Raw genomic sequence first — 27021 nt, forward strand, 5'->3', positions numbered from 1 at the left:
AGAAAGAGCAATCAATATAAAAAAATGATAATTCATATATGAATTTGCATAATTGATATTTAATAAATATTTTTTATTATTTGTATGAATGCAAAATCGTTTGCATGTTAGAACTCAAATTTATCAAATGAATTGATTAAGTGTGAAATTGAATATTAATTGAAATGAATAAAATAATTTTTGATAAATAATATTCTTTAACATTTTTTTAAATATATATTTTTTTTGTAATAAATAAATATGTATATAAAAATTCAATATATACTATAAAAAATAATTATAATAAAAAAAATTACATACAAAAATTTTAGATTTAATTACATAAAAATTAAATTTATACATATATATATTCAAAATTATTTTTAAAATGGATATTTAACAAAATTATTTTAAACGAAATTATATTATAAATATCTGTATAAAATTTTCCAATGATTTTCTTTTGACAAATAAATATATAATATTATATGCACACATTAAAAAAAAGTTATCGACATTTATTATGGTCAATTTTTTTAAAAAATACAATTCATTGTAATTTTTTTATAATTTTTTTATATAAACATATTTTTATTTACTATTCAACGATACGTATAACATAAAAATATATATGAAAATATATATACAATTAAAATAAAAGCAATTAATTTATTATAATAATAAATTTATTTTTTATTATAATATTATAAAATGTAGAAATAAAATATAATAATATTATATTATGTAGAATTATATGATAATTTGAACAAAGATTCATGATAATGAATAATGAAACTTCAATATAACTATAGATATTACATCATTCATAATTATACTTTAGACTTTGGAATTTAGATTAATTTGACGATACTGATATGTAGAAAATTTAAAAACAGCTAATACCATATCAAAGCAATCATTTTATTGAAATTTTCTTAAATTTTTGATTTTTTATTGATCTTATAATAGATTTTAATATTAATTGGATAATATTAAAAATTATAATAATATACATTATGATATGATATTTAATACAATACAAAATTAAAAAATATGTTCATATTCATATTATTATAAATGATTTTCATATCAATACATATTTTCTAAAGATAAGATTTCAAATAAGCGCCAAAACACATCTGACATACCAATATACTATATATTTATTAAAAGTAACATGCATAGATGTATACAATCAAAAAAAAAATATATATATATAAACATATATAAATATATATTTAAGTTTCAAGAAACTATTCTTATTAAAAAGATATTTGTTTTTTTTTATTGCATATACATTTTTTTTACATTATAAATTATAATTATATTCAGTAATATATATTATAACATATGTGGAATTATTAACTATATATTAAAAAATATATTTTAATAAGTAAATTTATAATTTGATGATTTATAATTTTGATGATATTAAATTTTAATACTTAGAACATATTCATTTTCATTTTATTGAAATATAAAATTATAATAATGTTATGGCTATTTAACCGACTGTTGATAACATTTCATGAAAACATTTCAAGATTTATAAAGTATTAAGGAATCTATAATAAAATATATATTATGTATTATATGAATATTAATTAACATTTAAATAAATTTCAATTTTAACTTTAAGTAATGATTAAGCAGATAATTAAAACAAAATTTTAATTATTGTAATACGAAAAAAAAAAATGTTTAATCATTGAAATATTATTGTACCATTAATTAAATTATCTAATTTTAATTATTATTTCTCAATCAATTTAATGCTAATTAAAAAAATATATACAAACTAATTAAATTTAAGATTTAAAGATATTTATAATAGTATAAAAATGTGTAAAATATGAGAAAAACTAAAATTTTAAATATTGAAATTGAAAACTGAAATAAAAATTAATTTTTTTGAGTAGAATATATAATTATATTTGTTTTAAGAAAAAAATAATTTTGTATATTCATATTTAAAATGTAGCTATTTAGCTAAAAGTAAAATATAAATACAAATATAATATTTATATTTATATAAAATTTGTAAATATAAAAAAAAATACAAAGAATTTTTCTATTTTATCTTTATTTTACAATAATATAACTCGATGATGATATATAAAATGAAGTATACAATATTAATGAACTTAATTAAAAATAAAAATTTTTATATAAAATAAATCAATAGATTTTCAATCTTAATCAATTGCTATTATATTATAATATAATTTTAAATATAGTAGTCAAATGAAAAAAATTATTATATAAAAATGGACACTATACAGAATAATAAATAAATAAATCTCACAATAAAAAAAAACATATTTTGGTCTCATTCTGTCTCTATCGTATAAAAATATATTAAAAATGTATAATTAATAATATATATAAATTTAGTAATCATCAAAACAGGAAAAAAACTCTTATTAATTTTTATAATTTAATTTATTATAAAATATTATAATTTTTAGTAAATTATAAAATATAATAATTATTTATTATTATATTTTTTAATATATAATTATATAAAATAAAAAAATATTATAATTATTTTTATTGCCAATATTGCAATAATATGAAATAAATAATAAATGATATAATAATGACAAAATGTTTTTACAGAATATTTAAATAAAACATTTTAATTTTTAATTATAAAAAAAATAAAACAAGATAGATATTATAAATAAAGAAATATATATTTTCAAGTGCTTTTTAATAAATGCTCTCATTGACATGAAGGAACACGTCAAAAGCGATGCATTGACGTGTTTTGGTAAAGAATCACAGACATTTGTTCGTAATATCAATGCAAGAAAACTCCGCATCGAGGCGCTGTCTACTACTTCCGTCTAGTGTCAAGCGCTAGTCATGTTTGTGTTCGTTGGCAATCCTATTTAGTTCCTGCCGCGTGTGCCGGCGTTTCAGTCTTGATTTTCTGTTAGATCATTCAAGTTGTAGGAAAGTGATATAAAATATAGTAAAATATAGTAAAGTCAGAGATTTGATATAATTGAAGGAGTCTTTTGTGACTATAATTTCATACGGAATCGTGTTTGTTGTACATTGTGCATAGCATTGGAAATCGACGTTATATATATATATATATATACATCAACCTAATTCAACAAATAAGGTTAACCGGCGATAAGTTTAAGATAAGAAAATAGAAACAGAGGTACGTTTTTCATTTTTCTTTATTATATTTTTTATTTATTACTATCATATAATTATTATTATCGAAAATAAAATTTTATTCGAAAGAATCAAAAATTTTTAAATTAATTATGAAATAACATAATAGCCGGATAATAGTTGGAAATAATTTTCATGAAATTTTCTTTTTACATAGCTTAGATATTCTTTTCTTTTTTAACGTTTTCGTATCAAAAAATAAACCAGACATTATAATAATTTCTTTCTTAATTTCCCGACATCATGACATTATTGTATAATAATATTGAATGATAATATGTTATATTTTTGTAAGTGTGAATATTCAAATGAATACAAAATGTACAAATTCACTTACAAAATGTAATGGTATATATAATGTACTATTTTGCATTTGGTAGATAACGATCGAATCTAAGGATTAATCCTAAGAAACCGTTAAATTTTTTTTTTTTCAAATGTGAAATACCATTTTTTTTTCATTTGATTATGAAGGAAAGTTTTTTTTATAAAATATATGCCAAACAATAGAGTAGAATTTAAATTTGAGAAATAATGAAGCAATTATGCTATTTTTTCTTCTATAAGTATCTAATAAGAAAGGAAAGTTAGTTTATAATCGGTCTAATTGATAATATAAATATATTTTTAAATAATTCCATTTAAAAGTCGATTAGTATCGATAACGTAATTTGGATTTATTATATGACGCAATTTATGAATGTATAAGTAATTATGTATGTTCTATTGCGATTACAATACTGCGATATAAATATTGGCTTGAGAATTCATTTATACAGAGATATTCAAATTTTTATTATTATATGGTAAATAATAAAAATCTTTGTAATATTTTATCATTCTATTATATTTATTTGTTTAAAAATTTATTGATGTGTTATTTACTATTGAAATGCAGATTCTCACTTTCTTAATGATAGAGATGATTTATTTCATATAACTTCTTAACATTTTTCTTAATTTATATAAAGAAGCTGTATTTATTTAATTTTGATAATATTGCAACTTGTAACAAAAAATATTTTAAATAAAAATTGAATAATATAAGAGAGCATATTATTTATGATATTATTAATTTTTTCGTGAATAATATATAATATATTATAAAAAATATAACATATATATATATATATATATATATAGTAAGTATATATAGTAAAGGTTACATGAAAATTAATTTTGTTCTTTTAAATAGATATATTATATAAATAGGTATTTAATATATTAATCGATACAGTTCAATATTCTTTCATAAAATAATAATTAATAAAAATATTAAAAATATTAATTTATGTATATCTAAAATTTATTAAAATTATTTTAGAAAATATTTTCTTGTGTTGCATGCAAGACAAGAAAAGCATAAACAGATAAATATCATTTTATTTTTCTTATTTTTCATGTAATAAATTTTCAAATTGAAATATTTTCCAAAATAATTTTTAGATATACGTGGGTTAATATTTTTTTTATAGAAAAGTATTTTATATAAATCTTTTATAGAAGAAATAATAAAAATATATAATTCCATTAAAAATAGAAATATATAATTTTAAAAAATTAATCTTTATATAATCTTTATGATTTAAAAAAAAATTAATACTAGAACATGCCTTTTTTGATTCCATTTAATTTTTTCTATAATAATTTTACTAAGTACAAATAATAATAGTGAAAAAATCGAAATATCAAAATAGAGACAGATGAGACATTATATATATATGTATATATTTATTAGATAAAATTTTATGATTTTTAAATAAATTACTTATTTTCAATATAATACTTAATTCTTGACTTTGGCATACGTAAACATGATTTGATTCGTTATTAATTTCCCCATAAAAAATATTAATATAGATTTTATTGATATGTACATCATATAATATGTAATGTTATACCATAGCGTATATATAATATACATATATTCAGTAACTTTATTATATAATATATTTATGGATTCTATTAATTTAAATACTACAAAAAAAAAGATAAAAAATTATAAATTGTACAATTATAATCTAAATAGAAATGTAAAGAAATGATTCATCTCAAAATTTGCTCAAGATCATTTGTTCATTTGGTTTTAAAATTTAAAATAAAATTTACAATTTTATAATTTCTTAAGTGATTTCGACAAGATATATCATTGCTTTTAGGCCAAATAGTATTTCAATGTCACATCTATTAAACTAGCTGTTCATATACATATATTTCTTTAACTTTCGTTGTTGACAATATTATTGTGGAAAAATCTTATTGAATTTCTGTCTCGATTTAGCGGAACGTTATAATTTATCTGTACAACCACTTTAAAAGTGAATTTAATAATCTAAATAATAAATATATAATATATGCAAAATAATAATAATGTATGAAATTTTATATAAAAATAGGTAGTTTTAGATAAATGTTCATTTTATAATCAAGTTATAACTGCACTTTTTGTAACAATTAATTAATTTGTGGTATTATTTAATCGTTTGTAATTTCATACGTGATCAGATGTTAGGATGTAATCGGCCACCGGAAACGTCAATTCGATTAGGGTCGATTAGTGGCACCGCTTCGATCTAGCTTCTCTATACTTAAGCCTTCGACGCAGTGGAAAATACTTTTGCGCGTCAAAAAATCAGACGACGCATGATGGATTACAATGAAATGATATAAACTTACATCAGTCAATGACTATGTGATATACGTATATGCGAAATTTATAATTTATTTCATTAATTAATATATTTATTAATTATTAATTAAAATAAGCCATTTGTTACAAGATTACTACAAGAATTAAGATAAATTAATGATTATTTGATTATAATAAAAAATTGGTAATTTGAATATGTTTTATAATATTAAAATAAATCATTATATTTGAGAGTTTAGATGTATATAATGTATAATAATTTATATAGGATGAATCACATAAATTTATAAATGATTTTCTCTGAAATTACTGCAGGTAATTGACATAATTCTTTCTTTTTTTTAATATCAACGATTAAGATAAATCAATAATTTAGAGTGTAACAAATTTTTGGAGAAGCGTTCCAATGATATAAATTTTTTTTTTTATATAAAAAATGTTCCAAATAAATATTATTTCGATGAATGATATTTAAATAAAAAAAATATTAATATATTGTTCCTAAAAAAAAAAGAAGAAAAGAATATTTTAAACCTCAAATCACATCATTTTAAAACTTTGTGATATTCTAAATTATTGATTGTTGTCAATCACTTATTTGAAAAAAAAAAAAATATCAATATCTGTTATAGTTTCAGAAAAAACATGTTTTATGTGATTTATCATATATAAAATATTTATATAGACTGCAATGATTAATATATGTATTTATAATACATCTATATATACTTACACAGATAGAGCATATTTTTAAATATAGTAAAAAATTTGCCTACAATTTTTAACTAAATTAATTTTCACAAAGATGTGATAAAATATATATATATATATATATATATATATATATATATCATATATCATATACATATATATATATATATGATATACATAAACGATTCTATGTAAGATTCTATCATGTCGAATCAATGATAATATGCTATACATACTAGTATATCATTTATTTCATCCAATAATGATAACACAAAAATTATGATTTTAAAGAAAGCAAATTTGAATATTTTCAATTTCTATAAAAATGCATAAAAATACTATATTATAATTTTAAATTAAAAGCTTAATATCTAAAAACATATAATAATTTTATTTTGATATTAAAAAATTAAAATTTTGAATTAAATATTACTATTACAGTAAATAAGTGATATATATATATATATAACACATTCTTACAAATCACAAATTGCTAATAATAATAAATATGTTAATATTTTTTTTTTTAATGAATGATTTAACGATATGATTAATCCATACAAAAAAAAGTTGATATTTAAAAATATATAATCGCAGATTGTATAAAATATTATACAATTGATCGAGTATTTAATACGCATTGCTTTCATTACATAGACAAATTTTAAAATTTTATATAATCATATTAATTATAAATATTTTTATTTAATTCATCAAATATAATAAGAGAGCTGTTTATTTTAAAATTATTTTAATATATATTTAATATATTTATAATCAAATTCATCAAATGAATAATCAATGCATAAGAAATATTATTTAAATTCTAATTTCATTATTATATTGTTATATTGAATTTGTTTAATGAAGTTTTTAATAAACATATGTATAAAGAAAAAAATATATAAAAATAAATTTGAATAATTAAATTGTAATAATAAGATTGTCATACAATATATAATATACATATTGAAAGTATATACACCTTATAAATTGTCATATTAAGAATTTTATTAAATGTTTTTAAAATTTATTTTAAATTTCTATGTGATAAATTCTATCCATGATTTTAGTGATTTTTTAATGAGAATATATTTTTACGTACTTGAGAATTTCATTTTAATGAGAATATAATGTATTTTTTAATAAGTTGTCTAATAATTAGGTTTTCGCTTATAGGTTTTTTTTAATTAGATTTAATAATTTTTCAAACTGAAAGTCCATTATTGGAATTTGTGAAAACATTTATTGTTTGTTTTTTTATGCATTTCAATTTTCTAATATTGCATAAATCTTATATGAAAAAAAAATCGAAAAGAAATTTAGTAATTTAAGATCTTCTTCAACGATCATTATTCCACAAGTTCCGTATTTTTGATTGATATATATAGAATGAAATCGTAGTATAATTAAATAAAAGTATAGATTAATCGTAGTATAATTAAATAAAAGATGAATCTGTTTAAAAAAAAAAAATATGATATTTTTTCTTTCATTTTTGAAAAAATCGATGATTTGATGATTGAGAATAATCATTATCAATAATTATCAATTGATAATAATATATCATAATAATTATACAAACAATAGAATTAATTTTTAGAGATTTACAATCCTACTCTATTATCAACTATCTCTATCTAAGATATGTTTATTCATAGTATTATTAATTCATTTATGTTTTTAATGTATCTGCTATTTTTCTTATTACCAGCGATGGTCTTTTTCATAAAATTTTTAAATTAGAAAAGATGGAATGTAAAAAAAGATAGAACTCTGGATTATTTAATATATCTTTAAGCGAAGATAACATTTTTAATAACAGTAACTTTATTATGACATCAATAATTTTGAATTTTTTTTGTTCTTTTAATAGTTTAATTGATATTTTTACTACTTTGTGCATATTTAGCTTCATTGATGTTTATGAAATTATCGTATTTATCTCCAATCTAGTTATAAATTCTTACGTTGGAACAATTTGTCAATAACAATTTTAGGACTATTGTTTTTTTTTCAATATTTTATGTTTTTAGAGTTCTGATTTAGCATTTTATTTTTATTGTTATCTTTAGTAGGATATTTTTAACAAAATCTTCATCTTGTTTTCACATAAAATTTTAAATTATTATTAATAGAAAAAATCATCTATTAATAGAAAAAAAATAGATTTAATATGTATCATTTGAATAGATTCTTAAAATTTATTTATTTGTATATCATCAGTATGAATGTAATACTTAAACCTATTAAAAAATAAATATTTGATTTTAATCCTATTTCGATAAGTTAACTCTTAAGAATAACAAATTAATTTTTTCCTAATATTGAATTTATCGATTATTTCTTCAATCGTTGTATATGGAATCGTTTCTATTTTATTAAAAGAATATGAATGTTTATCGATAGATTTGCTATATTGATTCTTATCTATTTACTAATTAATTCATTAATAATGTTCTTGATGACCAAAAATATACAAATTCTATTATTTGATATTTTAAAAGCAAAATGAAATTAGTGGGATGGGAAAATTTAGATTTTTGATTATTCTTTGACTTTTATTCTATCTTCAGCTTGTATGATGATAACTTCTTTTTTTTGAAAATATATTATTTATTTATAACGTAATTAAATTGTAAATTAATTTTATATTTTCGATACCGAAATTTTTGATTGCTAATGATAGAAAGTGATTTTTGCTAAAGTTTTTGTAGTTATTTCGATTATTAAAAAACGAATTATTCATTTAATTAGATGCAGTTGAATATTAATATTATTATATATAATATATATAATATTATAGATTCGAAGTTATTCGAGGTCAGAAATGTTTATATTTACAATAACTACATTTGTATTTGACAATAATCAACAATCAAGAATTTGGATGATTTGTTATTCAAAATTGTTCAAGAAATCAATACAACATACAAAACAACAAAGAATTGTTTTTTTTCTAGTTTTTCTCAATGTTTTTTATATAGTATACGTAAATATTTATATAACAAAAACTAATTTGTTTCTGAATTGATTCTTAAAATTGAAATTATTACTATTGTTCATATTACATGTTTATATTATTATTGTTACTTGAAATAGCATAATTAATTTTTTATGTAAAAAAAAATAAGCATTGTTAATAATAATTAATGTTTTTTAATTCATAATATGAAATAATTGAATTAAATGTATTTATGTAAATTGTAAAGTTTCATAGATTTCATTAATTCAAAATTATTAGATTATTATACTCTCATTTTTTTTAATATTAATATTTTTAAAAAAATTTTCGATTTATTAATAATTCTTAAATTATCAAATTTCTTCATTTTCCTTTTTTCTAAATTTTTTAAACTTATATTTCAATTGGAAATATCTGATGTCTCATCTATCTCTATCTTATCTCATTTTTTTTTCATTCACAAATCATTATTATGTATAGTATCAATTAAAATTTAGAATTCGAGCAACTTTTGTCTTTCTACTCTTCTAAACTTTTTTCGAAATTCAGATTGGCAAATAATTTATATTGGTTTAGAGAATTTTTTTTTTCAATTAAAATTTGAAAATAAATTTATGTTTTTCATTAACATTTAATTAATAATCAGGAATGATTGTTTGTCGTATTAACTAATTTTTACATTTGTAGCTTTAATTAATTTAGAATGTTAATATTATCGTGTATTATATTATAAAGTATATTATGTATTGTTAAATACATTGTAAAATACATTAATTCAATTAATTGAATGCATATATGTTTATTGCCATATCATCTTCATTTTTGAATTTTGAATAAAATTTAAATTTATTGGAATCAATTTTAATCTCTAATCGTATATATATATATATATATATATATATGTATATAAGTATATAATATATATATATATATATATATATATATATATATATATATATATATTGAATTACAATTTGAAATTTAAATTTAGAATTTTAAATCTAGAATTTTAATAAAGAGTACAAGTTAAGAATCAAAAAGTATTAAATGTTATTAAATTGATGATAATTAATGATATTATCTATTCATTCAAATTCATATATGTCAGATTCATATTTGATTTTAAAAACAAAGAATCCATTGTATTGATCTTGTAGATTTTCTAAAATTGATTTATAAAATTTAAAAAACTATTTTTAATATATAAATGCCTAATAAATTTTTATTAATATTTTGTCATATGTGTAATAAATAATTTTATATGAATAGTTTTAATGATTAATTGATGAATTTGTTAATATTTTGATGAATATACATGATATAATAAAGTCATAAAATTCATTAAAAATTAAAGAAAAATATTAATTTTAAAATTGATATTAAATATTAATATCAAAATTTGATAACAATATAATATGAATGATTAAGAATTAATTGATATGAAGTTAAATACAAATAAAAGTTATATAATATATAACGATATATTATATTTGTATAAGGATACATAAAAATTATACGAATATTAATTTTATTTTTGAAATTATAATTTAATGTGATAATATAATAATTTTTAATACATTAATTGATGTAGCTCTATTTTTTTTCAAAATAATAATAACATATGTTATTATCAAAAAATTATTATTTCAGAAAATAATGTAATTTAAATTAACTATTTACAAAATAAATAACTATTATTTCAAAGAATTATATTATATGTAAGGTAAGAAACATATAAGTAAAGTCACTTATTGTTCATTATTTCCTTGTATTTTTTATTTTTATTAAATTCGCAAATTAAAATATCTATTAAATTAATAATTTTTCGATATAGATAACTTACAAGAAAAAATTATATAGTCATATAATTTTTAATTTTTAGTGTTTTAAAATTATGATTTGAAATTATATATGCTTTAATTTGCTTTAAAATTATTGAAAAGACAAAGTTGATTTTCATATGATCTATTATATCTTTTTGCAGAAAAATTATTAATATTGTATAATATATCCTTTAAATAATATTTATAAAAATTTTTATTATTAAAAATGGATTTTTTTTATAATTTTAATATAAAACATTCAGATTTTTTTCAATTAAACAAAATACTTTAATAATAAAATATTAAGTATTAAGTATTATTAAAGGAAGTATATAATATAGATTATACTATATACGATATGAATATGAAAAATATAAAAATATAAAAAAATGTATATCACAATTTCTATTTTTTTTTTATAATAAATTAAAATAAAATATAATATTCTTAGTATATGAAATACAGTACTCATTATGAATATTTACAATTACTCCTAATAAATTAAATACCTAATAATTCCTAATAAATTAGTAAATCGCTGGGGCATATTTACTAATAATAAATTTAACGAACTATTCAGAGATCCCTTCAAGATTGCTCCCATATATTTGGAAGTGATCAATCATTTAAACAAGAAGATATTGCAGATGAGTCAATATGTAAGTTTAAATAGGTGAATGAAATTATTATCATTTAAGATAATTAATATTGCACTTTTGTCAAAAAAGTATCAATATTTAGTAGAGGATAAAATCATCAAAGTATATAGTCCAAACAAACTTTTAAGAAAATGACATTGTAATATCAGTCTTCAAAAACTTAAAAGATGTCGTCATGTTTTTTCTTATGCAAAATTATAAAACAATGCTATATGTACTAGACTACAAATTTGTTTTAATTCTAACAATTCTAACATCAGCTTATTGTGTATATAATATATTCTTCACGAACGATGTATCTATCTTTTTGAATATTTATACAACAAATATCAATTAATTATTTTAACTGCTTACTATAATACCACATAAATATTGATAAAATATTGTATTTTTATTTGATCAGTTGAATTATTAAAAAAAGAATATTTTATGAGAGATAAAATTAATCTTTAATTAAATTAATATTAATATTTAATATGTAATATTTATATTAATTATACTAGTTAGGTATTTGTATTAAAAAATGTTGTTTAAATACAGTTGAACTGTTAAACTATTATTATTAGCTATATTTAATATAGATTTAGATTTCAAATAAAATTTTATTATTAGAAAATTATTGAAATAAAAATTAAATAATATTATAATATTATATATTATAATATAATATTATAATATATCCTATATTTTTGTATATTTTGTATATAACATTTTATATTTGTGTTAATAAATTAATTTTTTGGATTTTTCATAAATATATTTCTAATAAAAATATATATTTCTAATAAATATAACATTTAATATAACTAATAAAAATATTAATATCATTACGCATGTGATTCTGTCACTGGTGACTAGATCGTTCACTTCCGATGATGATAATCTAGTAACAATTACGTCAATATACACATTGTATATATATATATACACATATGTATATATATATAATATATACATAATATAATCCATATTATGAATTCTAAAAATCGATGCACGTAATTTTTCTCGCAATTTTTTTCTATATAGAGATTACACTAAGAATACGTAATAAAATTATGAGTAATAAATAATAATGATTTTTACTTTCAAATTAATATACAAGTCAATGGATGAGAACCGCTGATTCACATAACACGCGGACGAGGAAGTATATAAGTATATAAACTGAAGTTCCGCGATTCTCTCATACAGCATCTCGTTCATGTTGTTCACGTGTACACTATACTTTGTCGCGCACGTGATCAACTATTACGCATGCGCGTTCATCATTAGCAAACTGGCGGGCAGCATAATATAAACCTATTTAATCTTTTCGATTTAAAAAAAATTTTTTTTTTTATATATTTTATAATCCATTTGTTCATAAATATTCAAATGATTAGAACAATTACAATTTATTAGATCAAGGTTAAATGTGATCTGTAATATAAATTTAGCAGGACAAATTTTTTTCAACAGTTATATAAGTAAACATTACGTGTACATTGCTATTGAATTATGTTAGCTGTAATTATATAATTTATAGCTATTATTTTAAAAAATAAGATTATTATAATTCAAAGTAAACTTTGTTATATTGTTATTATTGTTATATTGTAATTTATATTATTGTATTTTTCATTAAATCGAAATTATAATTTATATCATAAATGTGATTTAACACATAAAAATAATTTTACTATAATTTAGATTATGATATAATTTGAAATATGAAGTATGATTGAAGTAAACATATGATTATGAAACATATGAAACATATGAAAAAACATTATTTGAAGAAATTTAATATATGTTTGACAAATAATATTTACAAGTTTTATTGACAAACGAATTCGATCAGGTTTTATATCATTACAAATAATATAAATTCAATTGAAGTAAAACTTAATATGTATCTATTAAACGACGATTAAAATGCCAATTATATTTAAAATAATATAGATAGAAACTGCTAAAATAAATGAATTCGTAAGTGATTTGAAATTATTTTATGTTAAATAATGCAACGTAATTTTCTCGATTTGTTATATTTTATGTTATTTTATATTATATATGTTATATTATTAAAATTTCTAATTAAAATAGCAATTACATATCTTTTGTTGAAATATTGGTACAAAAAAAATATATTATGTTAAATTTTTTATATTATCTTTTTCAAAAGATAGATAAAAATTACAATTCAAATTAACAAGTATAAAATTTAAGATTTTTAAAATATGTGATTGAGTTTAGAAAAGACATTCAATTCTCTTAGAATTATCTTGCAGTATATAATTTGTCAAACATGGTTTTTTAAATATTTGAAGTTATATTCGAGTTATTTGTTAAACGTAATTTGTTGACATTGTTGAAAATATTTCTTTTATCTTCTATCTCTCTAAACGAAACTAATGTGTTAGATAATAAACAAAGAATATGACTTATTAGTATTTAAATTTTATTAGACGGAAATTACTTTATTAGTCACAGATAATGAATGTTTTTTTTATGAATGGAAGAATCAAAATTATTTTCTTTATTAAGTTTTTTTTAAGAATTTTTTTTTACAAATTAATTTGTTGATTGTTAAATTTAAATCAATATTAAATAATAAATATTGTTAATTTAAAAAATTGTTAATAATTTCATACACTTAAATGATAAAATAAATAATACTCTTGATGTTTTTTTCTTTTTCATACTTAAATTTTAACCTCTTTTTATATTTAAATTTAAATTCATCAAAAATAATAAATTTGTATCAATATTGTTCTATTAAAAAAAAATTATTTAAATTCAAACGATAAATCTAAACTCAAAAAACTTTTTATTAGTCTGAATCTAATTTAACTTTACTATAATCTATGAAGTTTATTTAAATAAAAATATATAAACTTATAAATATATAAATATATAAACTTGATTTGAAAAAAATAATATTTGTTAATCTAATTTCTTGAAAATATTATATTTTTAATTTATATTACTAATATTATATATCTATTTTCAAATTTAATGAATTTTTTGAATATTTTCGTATTTGATTGAATTTATAACTTCAGTTTTTCAAACGATTTGACTAATATGATTAAAATTTTAATATAAAAAAAGATGAGATAATATAATATAAATATATATACATATATAGTCATGAAAATTTTCATTCTATTTTATTTATGTATTTAATATAATATCATATTGTTTTCATTTTTTAAATATGTATTATATTTTATACATATGTATCTATTTTCAATTCAATTATCATTGAACGAACAATTTATTGTACATGCTTTTTATATTTCTTTATTTTTTACATATCTTTGTGATTTTAAATTAAAAAATAATTAATTTATTAAAATCTTATATTATGCATCAATTTTAAAAATTTCTTCTTTATTAAGATTCCAATATTTTCTATTTATCTAATATTTTCTGTTTATCCTATATTCTCAAAATCAATCAAACTATTTTTAAAGAAAAGTTTATTTCTTGATAAGCAAATTAAATAATCAAATAATCTTCTGTAAATCAAACAATTAAATAAAATAATTAAATCAAGATTATTTGTATATTAACTATATTTATATTATGTTTATATTAATTATGTTTAAATTATTTAATTTTTGTTAAATTATTATCAAATTTATAATTAAAATACTAATATATGTATATATAAGTGTGTATATGTATATATTACTATGTAGTAATTTAAAAAATCCAAAAAGTAATTAAAATTTTATAAATTTTGTTATAAATGCATAATTAATCCATTCGCTGTTAAGTTCAAGTTCGAATATGATTTCATTCATTTCGTTTATTTCCGTTATGAATATTTATATTTAAATCTGTTATTTTTTTATGAATATATATATTTTGTCGTAGTTAATTGTTTGCATGCATAAAATTAAATTCTGTAGTATTTTTTTTTTCAAATTTTTCTATATGTGTATGTGTTCAAAAGAGATTTGCTAATGTAAAACATTTTATATTTAAAATACAATATATTCGTATATTCGTGGTTGACAGTGAATAAATTAATTATAAATATATTAAATGATTATAAATTATAAATTATTATATATTAATCATTATAATATAATATATTAATAATATTATAAATTTTTATTTTTTATTAAATTCTTATTAATATAAAAATTTTTAAAAATGAGAAAATTATAATCTATAATTAATCAGAATTTATTAATATATGTAATAATGAAAATTTTAAAAAATTTACTTATTTATTATTTATTATTATTTGATATCACTCTTTTAAAAAATTAAATGGTCACATGGATAACAAGATATACTTTTAATTCATCAATATGAAAATTAGAATTTCATTTAGAATTTTAAATTATGCATAAGCATGATTACAAATTCATAGTATAAGTGATATTGAAAATGCGTGCACGCGAGTTAAATTTTCTCTTTAATGGGAATTAAATAATATTACCTTATATATAAATATAATTATATTATATTACATATATTTATATTATATTTATATATATTATATATGTATTATATATAAATATATAATATATATAAAATTAGAAAGATTGAATTAACGTCACCAATTACGTTGTATTTGTACATAAATTATTATAATATGCATGAATTTTAATCATGAAATATGTTGTATCAAATTGAAAACATTTATTTATAATATATATTATTAGATTTAGTAGAATTCGAATATTTATGTATTTTTTTCAAAGTTATAATTTCTTTTTTAAATTTTAAAACCTTAAATATTTTCAAAATTATTATTATTCTTATCCAATAACATAACAGTATATGTGTATATATATATATACATACACATAAATATTTATAAATACTTATATTGTTAAACTAGATTAATATTAAATAGATATTTGCAATTATTTGTATAAAACTATCTGATTATATTTGGCATAAAATATATATTTTTATATGAATTAATTTATTGTTTAGAAAAAATAATATTAAATTAATTTTTAAATATTTGTTACTTTAAATCACGATGAAAATTTAAAATTGAAATAAATATATATAATAAAAAATAAATATAAAATATCCAAATTAAAGTAGATTTTCTATTTATTTATTATCTTCAAAAATTTCATCTTTAATATTTCGACTTCCCAAAAATTTAAATGTTTTTTTCAGAGCGTGACGGTTACATTTACTATTTGAAAATACTATTTCCTATTATTCGATCCACTTTGAATAACAAGTTAGTTTGTTTCCTCTTCTCGGACTCTCTTTTAATCTATCTTGCTCGATCTTTTGACTCGATAAATTCGTGTTTTCTCGTGCTCATAATGCATAGCTGTCTGTCACACTCTACCTACCACATGGACACGTGGTCGTTTGCTGGCGCGCCAAGTACGACGCGGGAACACGTCGATACGATTGTAGTGTACTGTACGACCAGTTCTGTGTATTTCGATGGATACCATTCGCCAGTTTCAGGTGGCGAGAGCAAGCAACACGCAACGCGATTGGCTCAGGCCATCTCAGCTGAGCCGTAGGTCGAGCAGCGTCAGAACTTGTCTGATTTTAGGTGTCCCTCTATAAAAGACCTATTCATTATTATCGATACCATTCTGTCAATCTTTCATGAAATAAACAATATTTATAGTATGTAGTTCTTTATATTAATATTTTGTAGTAATAGATTTTAAGTGATATCAATGTATTGATAAAATCATTCAAATATCGATAAATTAAAATAAATTTAGAAATACAATTAGTGATAAAAATATATACATAGGTATATACATAATATGTATTTGTCATTTTGCTCTTTTATTTATTATTTATTATATATATAATATTTATTATTATAAGTACATTTTTATAACATTTTTATACATTTTTATAATTTTAAAATTAATTTATTTAATTTTTAAATTATTGTTAAATATTTTACAAAAATAGATTTTATATTTAATTTTAATATTATAATGATTTTATATAAAATATATGTTTTAATATTGTATTTTGTATAATTATTAAATATTTTTTATTCAGCTTTTAAAATATAATTTTTTATTTTTATTATATAATGTAATTTTGGTCACTTATTTTAACATTAAATTAAGTAATCTACTAAGATAATGAATTTATAAAAATTATATTTCAAACATTTCAACTTGGTTTTTTTTTTATTTTGATTTTATGTAAAGTATAATTTGAACATTAATAATATTTTTACTTTTTTTATAATTATTATTTCGATTTTTATTGAAATTTTTAATCTACAAATCTAATCTAAAAAATAATAAAATGTTAGTAGATTTATTTAATTTTTTTTTTAAATTTAATCCTTTTTTTAAGTTAATAACAATTTCATTAAATAAATGTTGAATTAAAATAGTCACAAGAATAAACTACTAAGTTTATTAAAAAAATTTATTAATAGTTATTGTTATTGTTAATATTCATATTGACTTGTTTGATTAATATTAATTAATTATATTAATATATTAATATGAAATTTTATCTATACAAATGAATCTATATTTTATAACTATATTTTATAATATTAAATTACTTAATGTAGTAATACTACATTACCCAAATTTTAAAAAATTAAACATGATAACTAAAGATTATAGGTCAAGGATAAAAATTAGTGATGTAACAGATAAAATGAATCGATCGATCACGTGTTGATTTTATTGCCTTTAAAACTTACTACTTTTACTATATTTTTTTTTAAATATTCTGATATATTACAATATAATATCAATATTTAGAAATATAATTTCATTTATGAAATAATATAATAAAGTTTTAAAGATATTAATAAAGATATACTTTTCGAGGTTCAAGTATTCCAAGTATTTTTTCATATAAAAATACTTTTACATGTAAAACATTAAAAAATTATGCAAAAAAAATTCAAATATAAATATAGATTAGATAAAATGAAATTATTATATTCCATTTTTGTTACAAATATGTATTTTAATTCTCTTTTATATATTTGAGCGTTTTTAGATATTATTTAAAAATAGACTCATACTTTTTTATTTCAAATTGATTTTATTTAGAATTTTTTTCGTTTTAAATTTGTATTATCCATTATCATTTGATATTTTTACAGAATCAACATATGAATGTTATGATTAATATTCGCAAATGAATTATATTGAAATGAATTATACTGACTCATCATTGATGAAATGATCTGGATTTTTATTTTTAATAATATAAATGCCAAATTATAAGCATATAAATTTCAAAAACAAAATGATATAAAGCAGATAAAAATTAAAAAATGTTTCGAAGTTTTATTCGAATAAATTTATTATATTATAATTAAATAAATTTTAATTAAAAATTAGTTTTAGTTTAAAATTAGTTTAAAATAAACGCGATTTAATATAATCTATTTAATATATCTATTTAATATATAATTTCATTTTATTATCTTGTATCTTGTTATTATAATTAATGTTTATAAAAATTACAATTAATGCTCTTTAGATATCAAATCAATAATATGTTCACATTCAAGGTGTCCTTAGATGTTATCAAAAAATTAAATACGATGTTAATTTATTTTTATCATTTCATTATTATAAGAAAAAATATAAATATATAAAATAATAATATTTTATAAGACTTGTGCATGACGTTAAATAAAAAAAAAAAATATTAAAATATTAAAATTTAATTTTTTTTACTTATTGAAATTTTAAATGTTTATAATGAAAAATCAAAATAATTGTTTAAATAAATGTATATACATATAATATTTAATTGAACATTTCATGTTCTGCAAAATTGCACATCATCTATTCTGTCAACTGTCTAGAATTTTGCTTTGCTAGTTAATTATTATTTCCAATAGAGAATTTCTACCATTTCTCGAAAATATCTTTGTAAAAATTACATATCTAACATAAATAATAAAAGTGAGCGTGTATTCAAAGTCTACATGATTATACAACATTTATAATGATCTCGATCAACTACATGCCTGATTTGATTCAAAACTTAAATATAGTCTCTAAAACATAATCTTAAGTTTCGAATATCATTTATCTTTCTATACTACTTAATATTCAGGTAGATTTACATATATATTAATTTTTTTTTAATCATATACGATATATCGCAAAGAATATCAACTCTTTTTATATATTTATTGTCACATTATATTAAATAAATTTCTTCATAATGAATGAAATTTTGATGATAAAATCTAATGATTAAGTTCATTGAATGATCAATGATCAATGAAGTTATAAGAGACATTGACCGCAACCTTGACACTGTGATCTGATAGTGATCTGATCATCAAACTAAATTTTCTACATATATTTACATATATAAATTCTTATTATTTTTAGTACAACAAATAAATAAATAGATATATTATTTCTGAAACAATTTCAATTTACGAGATGACATATATAGATATATTGTGTGCATTTATTAATTAATTGTTTATATTTTTAAATATATTTTTTTCCTGATAATAATAAATATATATAATTAAAATCATCTTTGTGCTATTGATATATTGAACGTGACATGATATACGAGATAACAATAATCTATTGTCTAGATTATCAATGATTTCATATTAATAATTCATTCCATTTGTTTCTTTTTTTTTATAGTATTATTAAATTTATTAGGCAACAAAAATTAATATATTATTTAATATAGATATTATAATAATATTCTAATATCCTACAATATTAAATAATAGTAAATAATAATAGTATAATAATAATATATAATAATAATAATAATAATAATAATAATAATAATAATAATAATAATAATAATAATAATAATAGTAATAAATAATAAACTATAATGATATACTATAATATATTATTTGAAAAATGAAAAAAAAAAATAAAAAAAAATTATTGAAAAATGCATAACTTTCTTAAAAGTATTGTAATTTCAGTATTAATTTATATTTAATCAGATGTTTACATGTATCTTGTTTTGATAATCATTATTTTAAGAGCAGAAAAAATTATAATTTTACACTGAATTATAAATTTATAATATTCATAAAGATTCAGAAATTCATAAAGAAGTCAGAAATTATTTGATAATCAGTAATAGATATTTCGTAAACTTATACTTTTATACAAGATAAAAACCACGTGTTCTTGATTAATACAATTTAAAATCATATAATATTTAAAAAATTATTTCAAATAATAAATATATATTAAATTAATTTATAAAATAAATTATTATTAAATAAAATAATTTCATTTACGTAATAATTAACGAATAAATATTGCATTAATTTTACCCGCTATTTTATTTGTCTATTTTTAAGCTTCATTAAGCCTATGATTATTAAGCTTTCGATTGTTTTTTTCATTTCTTTCATATCTAATTCCCTAATTCGATACAAACTTCGAATTCTATATGCATATACATATATAGATTTTTATGCATATATACAAATATTGAATAATAAAAACGAATAAATAATTAAGGAATAAAATTAAATTTTTATCCATTTTATTTTTTCGATATTAAAGAATTCTATCTCCACAATAATAATTTTCTTTAAAAACAAAGTAAAGCTTTTGATAATCTCTAAAAATTTTGACATTATCTTACAAATTTTTCCATTTTAAATCTATCCATACTTATCTATCTATACTTACTTATCTATATTATATTTTTCTCTTTTATTTAACATTTTTTTCCATTTATAATATTTCGAAATATTTCTATTCTATGATACCTTAATAATTTTTCATCTTCATTTTTTTTTATCATTATTCTTTAAACATAATTTTTTAATTTTCCAATTGTCTTTCAATTAAATATTTCAAAGTTCATGGCAAAGATGTTACTTGATTTTAATTTGAATATGGATCATTTTTATTTTCTGTAAGATACAATATTGAAATTTTTTAATTAAAATATAGAGCATAACATAAAGCATAAAACTCCATAATACATAAATAATAAAATCATAAGGACTTAAAAATATCTATAATTAGAAAAAAAATTTTAAAAAAGTTAAACGTTTAATGACATATCAATCTTCTAATATTTAGGTTTTTTAATACATCAAATCACTTTCGAAAATTAAAAAGCCACTATATATCTTCACCTAAATTAAAAAATCTATATCTAATATAGTTAAATGAATATCTAATAATATTAAAATGAAATAATCCTATTTTGAGATAATGCTCAATCATTTCATTGAAATATCATAGTTATTAATAAGTTATTAATAAATAATAAACATCATAGTTATTGAAAATTCTCCACGAGAATTAATTGTAAAATTCTTATTATAAAAAGAAATTTTTTTCTTTATTGTCATTTCTTAAATGTCTTTTGTCAATATCTCTAAATCCTTTACCAATTAAATTCTTTACCTCAAAGTTAATATTATGACAATAGATGTAACTTTGATTTTACGATCTTTTGTATAGATCAACAGACTTGGTAAAAAGTTTTGAGTAGCATCGGTGTTACTATATAGTAAGAAATATCCTGTATGAATTGGTGGCGTTAGCATGATGAGCCTGCGTCGCAAGGAGGATGCGCGTCTCCCGATCCAGTTGCCAGTCGATAAATGAACTTGTTCGGGCATCAACTGGATTTTTTGTCCTTTTTCTTGGCATTATTCTCTTTTATTTTTCACGGCATATATTTTAAGTCAGCACTAACTATTCTTCAAGATGTAGAAAGTGTTACATATAGGTTTGCTACGTGATATATAAAGTCCCTTTAATAGTACATAATTGTTCGTGCATAAATAAGATCATACGTTAACATCTGTGATATTCTTGCAATAATAGTGAAAGTGTTATATCTTATGAACGACTTATATATATTATACTAATTTAAATGAAAAAAAATATATCATATGCAGGATATCAATCTATATTTTTAGAATATTTTTGAAGATTCCAGAAATCAAAACAAAAATGCCATTAAGATTTATTTAGGTTATAAGAAATTGTAATTGCGTTAAATAAAATGAAACAGAAAGAATGAAATCGCTCTGTCTCTGTTACACTATTGTTGCACTTTGTTTCATCTAATGTGAATTTATATTGCTATAACTTAATATATAAAATAATATTTTGATCGATGTTTTTATATATTAATTTTTGCATTTATTTTGATTTCTAGAATCAATTTGAAATCCTCATTTTGAATATTTCAAATATTTATATTAACATTTTGTATATGCATATTGAATGGAAGATGCTTGTTCAAAATTATTCAGAAAAATTATTGGAAATTTGACAATTATTAAGTCAATATAATAGGCAATTTAATAGTTAAAGTTAAGAATAATGTTACTTCAATAATTTATTATTTAAAATATCGAATAACTACAAATAATTGTAATATCAAACTGAGGTTATATAAAAAACGGATCAACTATAATAGTTACAAATATTATTCAAGTATTTTAATAAGTAATTTTTAATTAAAATAATTTTATTTTTAAAAAAATACAAAAAATTTTAGTCATCAAGTGAATAATAGAAATTACAGATAGTGAAGAAGTCGAGAATGTTTCGTGCCGATATCGATTTTATTTGGATATTTTGTTTTGAAAAAAACAATGTATGAATAATTTTCTATGGTAAGTTTTCATTGGAAATGTTTCGCGAAATTTTTATATGTTGTACAATGTAGATGATATATTAATAAACTACTATGATAATACTATTTCGTTTCTATGGATTTAGTTAATTCTAATATTTTTATTGTTATTTCTTTGTTGTATTAATATTTCATATATTTTTTTAATATTTTTTGTATCGATTTTATATTGATTTTTGAATGATAAGATTAAAAAATAAATTATTTATTTCAAATAATTTAATCATTTATAATAAATACAGAACATTATAAAAATAAAAAAAATAAATAAAATAATATTTATAAGATGGAGATTATTTATAACATGACACAGATTATTTATAAATGGTTTAACAATATACATATAAGATGATTTATTAGATATTATCTCGTTTTATGCTACTGTTATTGTTGATAATCTATTTGAAAAAATTTTTCAAATAGAATTAAGTAGTTTGAATTTGAAAAATATATGAAGATCGTTAATCATTTTTTTTTTTGAATTGGATCATACATTAACTGCAATTAATACAATTCTCTGCAAAAAAATATTAATATGCATTAATTATTATATATATACAACTATTTATATATATATATTAACTATTTATATCCAAAAATTCATTGAAATGATATTCCAGAAAAACAATTGTTTATATTATTATATTTATATTTATATTATTAATAGTTTATAAATTATATATATAAAGTATATATATATAAAATTTATATAAAATGTTAAAACATTCATAGAATATCAAGTTTTAAAAAAAATAATAAATATAAAAATTGTATAATATTGCTTGAGACTTATTTATTAAATTATAAACTATTTATAAATTATTTAAATCTTACATTAAATGAAATATGATGAAGATAGAGTGGTTTACTTTATCTAAATATTTAATTAAGTAAATTTCAATTACTTGTAATTTAATAATTAAGCTTTAAACATTTTTTAATACCAAATTTTATAATTTTATTTTGACGTCAACTAATCCTCCAAAATTATCCTACAAATATTCATGATAATACATATATATTCATGATATATTCATGAATATGTATATATATTTGTACATATATAATATATCGATAATATATTATAAATTCCAGTTTTTTTTTAAATTCTTGGAATTAAATAATCAAAAAAATAAATTCCAAGAATTTAAAAAAAAACTGGAATTTATAATATATTATCAATATATTATCAATATATATGTACATATATATGTGTATATTCTTAATCTAGTTTTTCAGAACACTAACGTTCCGTGAACTTGTTACGAGTGTTCCGGTAAATTATGAAAGTATAATGTTTTCTTTTTTTACTGTTATGTAATTTATAATCCATAATTTTTAACAAAAGAAATATATCGAACGAATTTTTTTTTTGATTTTATGATCGATTTTGTCAATAATATTTACTCTTATAACGTTTCTAATAAAGAAAATTTTCAAAAAATATAAATAATAGAATATATAAATATATAAAAAAGTATTTTTTATACTAAATTTAAAAATAATGACATAATCGTGAAAAAAGCATATTATTTTTGAAATCAATTTAAAATAAAATTCCATGAGATTTTTATATTCTTCTAAATAATTATTCGTATAGCTAAAACGAAATTAAACGTATCGAAAAAATTATCTATAAAATAAAGTTGATGAATGAATTGTGAATCAATGATTTTAATTATGTTATTTTTTGAATATAAATTGATATTCACATTTAATAATTAGATATAAGTTTTCAAAAATTTTCCACTTTATTGGGCGATTTTTTGTTTCTATAATTGATTTCGTTAAAAAATATAGTAATATTTTTTACATTTTTGCATTTATTATTTTATTATTTTATTAATCGTATCGTTTTTGATTTTATATTTTTTTTTAATTTCGATGAGAACAAGAGAATGTATTTGAAGTTCTCATTACATATATTTTATTTAAGCATAGTTTCTTTTAAGAATAAATAAGTATGTGTGTTAGCGTAGCCAATTATCGCACATATAATGACTACGTATAATGAGCATATATAATGAGTTTAACTTATAATCTTAATAGTAGTTTTATTAAAATTAACAATGTTAGCCTTTTTTTCTTTTGTAATCTTTGAAATCATTTTAGATTTGTTCTAGATATAACAGTTCATCGTTGTTGCTAATACCCACAATAGAAAATATTCATACATAAATTTGATTTCTTTTTCGTCTTTAGATTTGCGAAAATATCTTTTGAATATTTTTGATTATTGTTATTAAATTTTTTATCAAGTTTTTCTGGATTACTTATAAAAAATTTTTTGAATTTAAAAAAATAATGAATCTTTTATTGAATGAATTTTTAATACATTTAATCTAATCTATTTCTAATGTATTCTAATATATTTGTGGATTATAATTATTTCATAAGAAATTTAAATCAATTTCAAGAAATTTGAAAATTAATTATTTATTCTATGTTGATAATTGAGCAATTAATTTTCTGCTTAATTCCAAAATTATTTGTATAAATAGATATAATTATATAAAAAGATACATATTTCTTCGTAGAGTATTTTAAAAATCAGAAAGCTAGTTTCACTCTTTCTTTTTAATATCAATTTATGTAATAGATTGATATTCCATAGAAATTTTAATATTTTTTTTTGTCAATAATAATAGCATAATTATCGTTTGCTAAATATTTGTTCATTCTTTTAAAATGGAATAAGTAGTCTTTCTTCTTTTTATAAATATATTTTGATATATTGGGTTATTGGGATATGTTGCAATGTTTATTATATAGTTTATACGAAAAGAAATTGGAATTTTTATATTTTTTTTAGAATATTTTTCAAGAAAGACTAAGCCTAATTTTAAAGAAAAGCTGTTCGATATTTGCAAATATTTTGTTTTTTCTAATTTTATGCTAAGTGCTAATATTCTGAAGAAATTTTTTAATTCATAATTGTTATCATTAAAATTTTCGATAAACAAATTTATTGATTCATATTCTATAATTGAATAGCTTATAAAGGAAGAATAGAGAAACTTCATGAAATTTCTTTGATCTTTCCAATTTTTTTTTCAATATGTATTATTTTTATTAATAAAATATGTATAGTTCATCGAAAAGTTTCTTTTCTTGACTATTATTCAAGATATGACTCATAGTTTTTTATATTGTATTTTATTTTTTATTTACAAATATTTTTTGAACATGATTTATTAACGTTTTTAATAATTATTTTGCAGCTTTTGTTCTATGATAAGATTGAATGTTTCTTAGATATTTATTGTTGAATGAAGATATTGAATGATTTCTGACTTCATATATCGATAAGATTTTAATTATATTAATATTTTTTCCACTTGATGTTGCTAAGGGTAATATTAGTTTATTTATATTACTTATATTTACTTATTTATATTATTTATATTACTTATATATTACTTATATTTGCCCATAATA

At 17.9% G+C, this 27021-nt stretch overlaps 1 protein-coding gene across 1 annotated transcript in view; it reads left to right on the forward strand.

Annotated features, from left to right (window-relative positions):
• The first annotated feature begins 2830 nt into the window (after positions 1 to 2830).
• Positions 2831 to 27021, forward strand: part of LOC100872969 (acyl-CoA Delta-9 desaturase) — a 31509-nt gene continuing 7318 nt past the window's right edge. Inside the window, exon 1 of the mRNA XM_086903428.1 lies at positions 2831 to 3154. The gene's annotated coding sequence lies outside the window, so the exon portion shown is untranslated. The remainder of the gene's footprint in view (positions 3155 to 27021) is intronic.

The sequence above is a fragment of the Apis florea genome, unplaced genomic scaffold (genome assembly GCF_048593485.1).
Source record: "Apis florea isolate Af1SG1 unplaced genomic scaffold, ASM4859348v1 contig_2291_pilon, whole genome shotgun sequence".
NCBI lineage: Eukaryota > Metazoa > Arthropoda > Insecta > Hymenoptera > Apidae > Apis > Apis florea.